Source organism: Mobula birostris, chromosome 17, assembly GCF_030028105.1.
Source record: "Mobula birostris isolate sMobBir1 chromosome 17, sMobBir1.hap1, whole genome shotgun sequence".
Classification (NCBI taxonomy): Eukaryota; Metazoa; Chordata; class Chondrichthyes; order Myliobatiformes; family Myliobatidae; genus Mobula; species Mobula birostris.
In genome coordinates, this window is record NC_092386.1 from 19,922,144 (window position 1) to 19,928,143 (window position 6,000).

Genomic DNA, 6,000 nt, shown 5'->3' on the forward strand with positions numbered 1-6,000 from the left:
GGAAGAGGTACAGTTGACGCTCCGGGCCGAGATCCTTCGTCAGGACTACAGGGTTTCGGCCTGGAACGTCAGCTGTACCTCTTCTTAGAGATGCTGCCTGGCCTGCTGCGTTCACCAGTAACTTTGATGTGTGTTGCTTGAAATTCCAGCATCTGCAGATTTCCTTGTGTTTGAGATTTTTCAGAAGTGCTATCTTTTATTCCTTTGTCTTACACCCCTTAGCATTAATACCCCTCCTGGCGTCGTTTCTCAGCTCTTTATTTAGTATTTGTATGTTTGTTTGTATTCTAAAATAAACTGAAATCTTGGAATAAGACTGCTTGCCTTCTTGACTCGCGGAGGAACCCTAGCAGTAAGAAATTGAACAGAGATCCAGCAGGCTTCATGTCAGGATCTTATAAGAATTGGTGAGCAAGGTAGTTGGTAGAGGCAGAAGTAAATTTTCCTTGATTGGAAAATAGCATATGTAACTTCTGTATTCAAAAGGAGAGGTAGATGAGAAGCAGGGTTAACATTTGTCAAAAAGAAAATGTAAGAAGCAACATATAATTCATTGTGGCAGCACACTGAGAGAACTAAAATAATCAGGCAAAGTCAGTATGCGTTAATGAAAGAGAAGTCATGTTAGACCAATTTATTGGAATTGATACGTGTTGTAACAGTAGGAACGTGTGCAGTGGATAAAGAGGAACGAGGGAATGCACTAACATTTCCAGAAGGCATTTGATGAGCTGCTACACCAAAAGTTATTGAAGAAGCTTACAGTGTAGGAGGTAATGCATCTACATGGTTGGAAAATTGGCTGGCTAACAGGAACCATAGAAAAGGCAGGAATGTTACCTTTTAATTGCATTTCATTTTTATTTTATTTGGAGATACGGCATGGTTTCAGGCCTTAGTTCACTACAGATTATTAGTACAAGGGTCTCAATTTTCACAACTAATTTAATTGACACTGACATTATCATTGATCCATTTGCTGATAACCCAAAGGCTGTAGCAAAGTGAGTTGTGAAGGAGACTACAAGGGGATATAGTCATAGTCATAGTCATACTTTATTGATCTGGGGGGAAATTGGTTTTCATTACAGTTGCACCATAAATAATAAATAGTAATAGAACCATAAATAGTTAAATAGTAATCTGTAAATTATGCCAGTAAATTTTGAAATAAGTCCAGGACCAGCCTATTGGCTCAGGGTGTCTGACCCTCCAAGGGAGGAGTTGTAAAGTTTGATGGCCACAGGCAGGAATGACTTCCTATGACGCTCTGTGTTGCATCTCGGTGAAATGAGCCTCTGGCTGAATGTACTCCTGTGCCCACCCAGTACATTATGTAGAGGATGGGAGACATTGACCAAGATGGCATGCAACTTAGATAGCATCCTCTTTTCAGACGCACCGTGAGAGAGTCCAGTTCCATCCCCACAACATCACTGGCCTTACAAATGAGGTTGTTGATTCTGTTGGTCTCTGCTACCCTCAGCCTGCTGCCCCAGCACACAACAGCAAACATGATAGCACTGGCCACCACAGACTCATAGAACATCCTCAGCATCATCCGACAGATGTTAAAGAACCTCAGTCTCCTCAGAAAATAGAGACGGCTCTGACCCTTCTTGTAGACAGCCTCAGTGTCCTTTAACCAGTCCAGTTTATTGTCAATTCGCATCCCCAGGTATTTGTAATCCTCCACCATGTCCACACTGACCCCCTGGATGGAAACAGGTGTCACCGGTACCTTAGCTCTCCTCAGGTCTTCCACCAGCTCCTTAGTCTTTTTCACATTAAGCTGCAGATAATTCTGCTCGCATCATGTGACAAAGTTTCCTACCGTAGCCCTGTACTCAGCCTCATCTCCCTTGCTGATATGGCAGAGTCATCTGAAAACTTCTGAATATGACAAGACTCTGTGCAGTAGTTGAAGTCCAAGGTGTAAATGGTGAAGAGAAAGGGAGACAAGACAGTCCCCTGTGGAGCCCCAGTGCTGCTGATCACTCTGTCGGACACACAGTGTTGCAAGCACATGTACTGTGGTCTGCCAGTCAGGTAATCAAGAATCCATGACACCAGGGGAGCATCCACCTGCATCGCTGTCAGCTTCTCCCCCAGCAGAGCAGGGCGGATGGTGTTGAACGCACTGGAGAAGTCAAAAAACATGACCCTCACAGTGCTCGCTGGCTTGTCCAGGTGGGTGTAGACACGGTTTAGCAGGTAGACGATGGCATCCTCAACTCCTAGTCGGGGCTGGTAGGCGAACTGGAGGGGATCTAAGTGTGGCCTGACCACAGGCCGGAGCAGCTCCAGATCAAGTCTCTCCAGGGTCTTCATGATGTGGGAGGTCAATGCCACCGGTCTGTAGTCATTGAGGCCACTGGGGCGTGGCGTCTTTGGCACAGGGACAAGACAGGACATCTTCCACAGTACAGGAACCCTCCGGAGCCTCAGGCTCAGGTTGAATACACCCTGGTACTGACACCATCCAGTCCTGCAGCCTTGCTTGGGTTGAGACGTTTCAGCTGTCTTCTCACCTGTTCAGCTGTGAAGCCCACCGTGGTGGTTTCGTGTGGGGAAGGGGTATAGTCATGAGAGCAGGGTGGGGGACTGTGAGGAGGGGTAGGAGGGGAGAGTGGAATAGGTAAATTAGTGAGCAAAGATCTGGCAGTAGGAATATAATTTGGGAAAATTTAAATTTTATATTTAATTAATATTAAAATTTTATATGGAAGTTTATAATATTCAACAGTGTAGCATTTAGAAAAGGTTAGTATGGTGGTTTAAAGTTCAAAGCTCAAAGTAAATTTATTGTCAAAGGAGGTAAATATCACCATGCTACTCCAAGGTTCATTTTCTTGCAGGCATTCATAGTAATTACAAGAGGCACAATAGAATCAATGAAAGACCACCCCAACCAATGTGCAGATGACAAAAAACAGCAAATACAAAATAAAAAAAAAAAATAATAATAATAGTAAGAAGAAGAAAAGATGCCGAAACGATGCGATGGGATGTAAAGAACTGATGATAATAGATTCCGTACTTCAAAAATAAATCCTGGTGGAAATGCAGAAATCTTTCAAGATGTTATATTGACTACCAAAAAGCATTTGACTCTGTCCCACATTCATGGTTAACAGAAGTTCTTAATATTTTTAAACTACACCCAATACTTGTTAAATTTCTTCAACATATGATGAAGCATTGGTGTACTGTGATCACCTTATCTATTACCCACCAAAAAAGAACAACCACCATTATCAAAATAAACTGGGGCATCTTCCAAGGCTTCTCTCTAAGTCACTTATGGTTCTGTCTCAGATTAAGCCTTTTCGCTAATTTACTGAATTGGACGAACATTAGATATCGAGTCAGAAACAATAAAATGAGCTGTACATAGCTATCACAACTTTTATACATGGATGATTTGAAATTATATGCTCCTTCATCAGTTAAGCTAAAGCAATTAATTCAAATAGCAGAACTACTTTTGAAAGATATAAACATGAACATTGGACTGGATAAATGCAGAACATTAAACATAAAGAAAGGTGCGATAGAGCTCATAGAATACTAAACAGAGCAGCAGGATACAACACAACTGATAGATGGATATGAAACATAAAATTATCTGGGATATCAACAAGCAAAGAAATTAGATCATAGTGTGATAAAGGAAAACTTCTGACAGAATATATTTCAAGGCATAAGAAAATCTGCCAAACAGAGCTGAACAGTAAAAATGTAACAAAGGCAATAAACACTCTCACTATCCACATATTAACAGTTTTTTTGGTTTAATATCTTGGTCCAAAATGGACCTGGAAAACTTACAAAGAAAAATAGGACCTGAAATGACAAATTTCAGAAACCATTATGTACACTCAAACGTGCGAAGATTAACACTACTTAGGACAGAAGGGGGAAGAGGAATAACAGACATTAAAAATCTCTAACAACAGTAAGATAAAGCTTCGAAGGATATACTTTCATCAACAAAAACAGGATTCAGCACTCCATGTGAGCATGTGCAACCCTGATAAGAAGTACATACTGGATAAATTAGCATTAAATGTGTCGTGCATAAAAGGACCAAAAATTGTGAGGTAATGTACATTGTCCACTCAGTAACTTGATGGCAGAGGGGAAGAAGCTGTTCTTAAAGTGTTCAGTGTGTGTCTTCAGTTTCCTGTATCTCATCCTTGATGGTAGCAATGAGAAGAGGGCATATTCTAGGTGATAGGGGTCTTTAATGATGCATGCTGTATTTTCGAGGCATCACTTTTTGAAGTTGTCCTTGATGCTGGGGAGGCTAGTGCCCATGATGGAGCTGGCTGAATTTGCAACTTTCTGCAGCTTTTTCCAATCCTGAGCATTGCTCCTTCCATACCAGATGGTGATACAACCAGATAAAGTTCCCTCCGTGGTATATATGTAGAAATTTGTGAGAGTCTTTGGTGACATACAGTACGAAGTTTCTTCAAGCTCCTAATGAAGTATAGTCACTGTCGTGCCTTCTTTGTAATTGCATCAATATATTGAGCCCAGGATAGATCTTCAGTGATGTTGATACCCAGGAACTGGAATCTGCTCACCTTTTCCACTGTTGATCCACTTATGAGAACTGGCGTGTGTTCCCTCAATTTCCACTACCCTGAAGTCCACAATCAATTCCTTGGTCTTACCGACGTTAAGTGCAAGGTTGTTGTTTCAATATCACTCAGTCAGCTGATCTAACTCATTCCTGTATGCCTTCCCATCACCATCTGAAATTCTGCCAACAGTTGTGTTGTTGGCCAGTTTATACATAGATGGTGTTTGAGCTGTGTCGAGCCACACGGTGATGGCCAAAAGCAAAAGTTTCATAACTTGCCAGAAAATAAACTGCTTTGGAGAAACACTCCTCATGACAGCCTCCCTGTTGTGCTTTGTGCAACTTATTTTGGGGATAGATGGAGGTTCAATTCAAGTTGTTGTGGGCAATCATATACTCAACATGAAAGAAAACTAATTTTCTAATAAATTATTTTTATAAGTAACTTTCTAACAATGGGGTGCCATAGTAGCATATTAGTTAGTGCGATGCTATTACAGCTCGGGGCATTGGTGTTCAGAGTTTAACTCCAGTACCATCTGTAACAAGTTTGTACATCTTCCCCGTGAGCGTGTGGGTTTCCTCTGGGTGCTCCGGTTTACTTCCAAGGTCCAAAGAGGTGGTTCGTGGTTAACTGGTCATTGTAAATTGTCCTGTGATTAAGCTAGGGGGTAAATATGTGTGTTGCTGAGTGGTGTGGGGCTCTTTGTGCTGGAAGGGCCTGTTCTGTGCTGTACCTCTGAATAAAAAATAAAAAAAATCTTGTTTACTTTTGGCCTTAAATGAAATTTTAAAAAATGCAGTTTAACTTATCACAATCATAATGATTTTGCCAGTTATACACTGACATGTAAAAATTACATGTACTCTGTAAGATATTGATCGATACATTCTATTTTAAAGTAACACCTCACTGCATTATTATTATAAAGCACAGATATTTTTAAAGTCTGACAAAAATAGAATAAAATTTAATATTGCCCTACATTCTATGAACTGTGTCTCTGATTATGATATGTAGTGTATTTTTTCTAATTATATCAGACCTGTTATATGAAAGTTGCTCAAAGTTTACCCAAAATTTACTTAAAGCTTTCTTGCACATGTCTGAATCTGATTTGGCAAAAAAAAAGAAATCAGAGGAATTGTTTTGCACTGATTCATGCAATATTTTACATTATTGTAGGAAAGGAGTAGAAGTTGCTCTAAATGTCTGAAGTAAAATATGAAATTAATTTAGTACTAATAATTACTTTTGTTTCTTGAATTAGTTGTTTGAAATAATTCTATTGCAATTTCTTCTGAGTGCTTAGTAAATTCTTGTAGAATAACATAGTTCCCACCTCAATAAGGTAACTCCATCTCTAAACATAATATCAAGTAGTTTTATATAATCTAACATTGCAGGA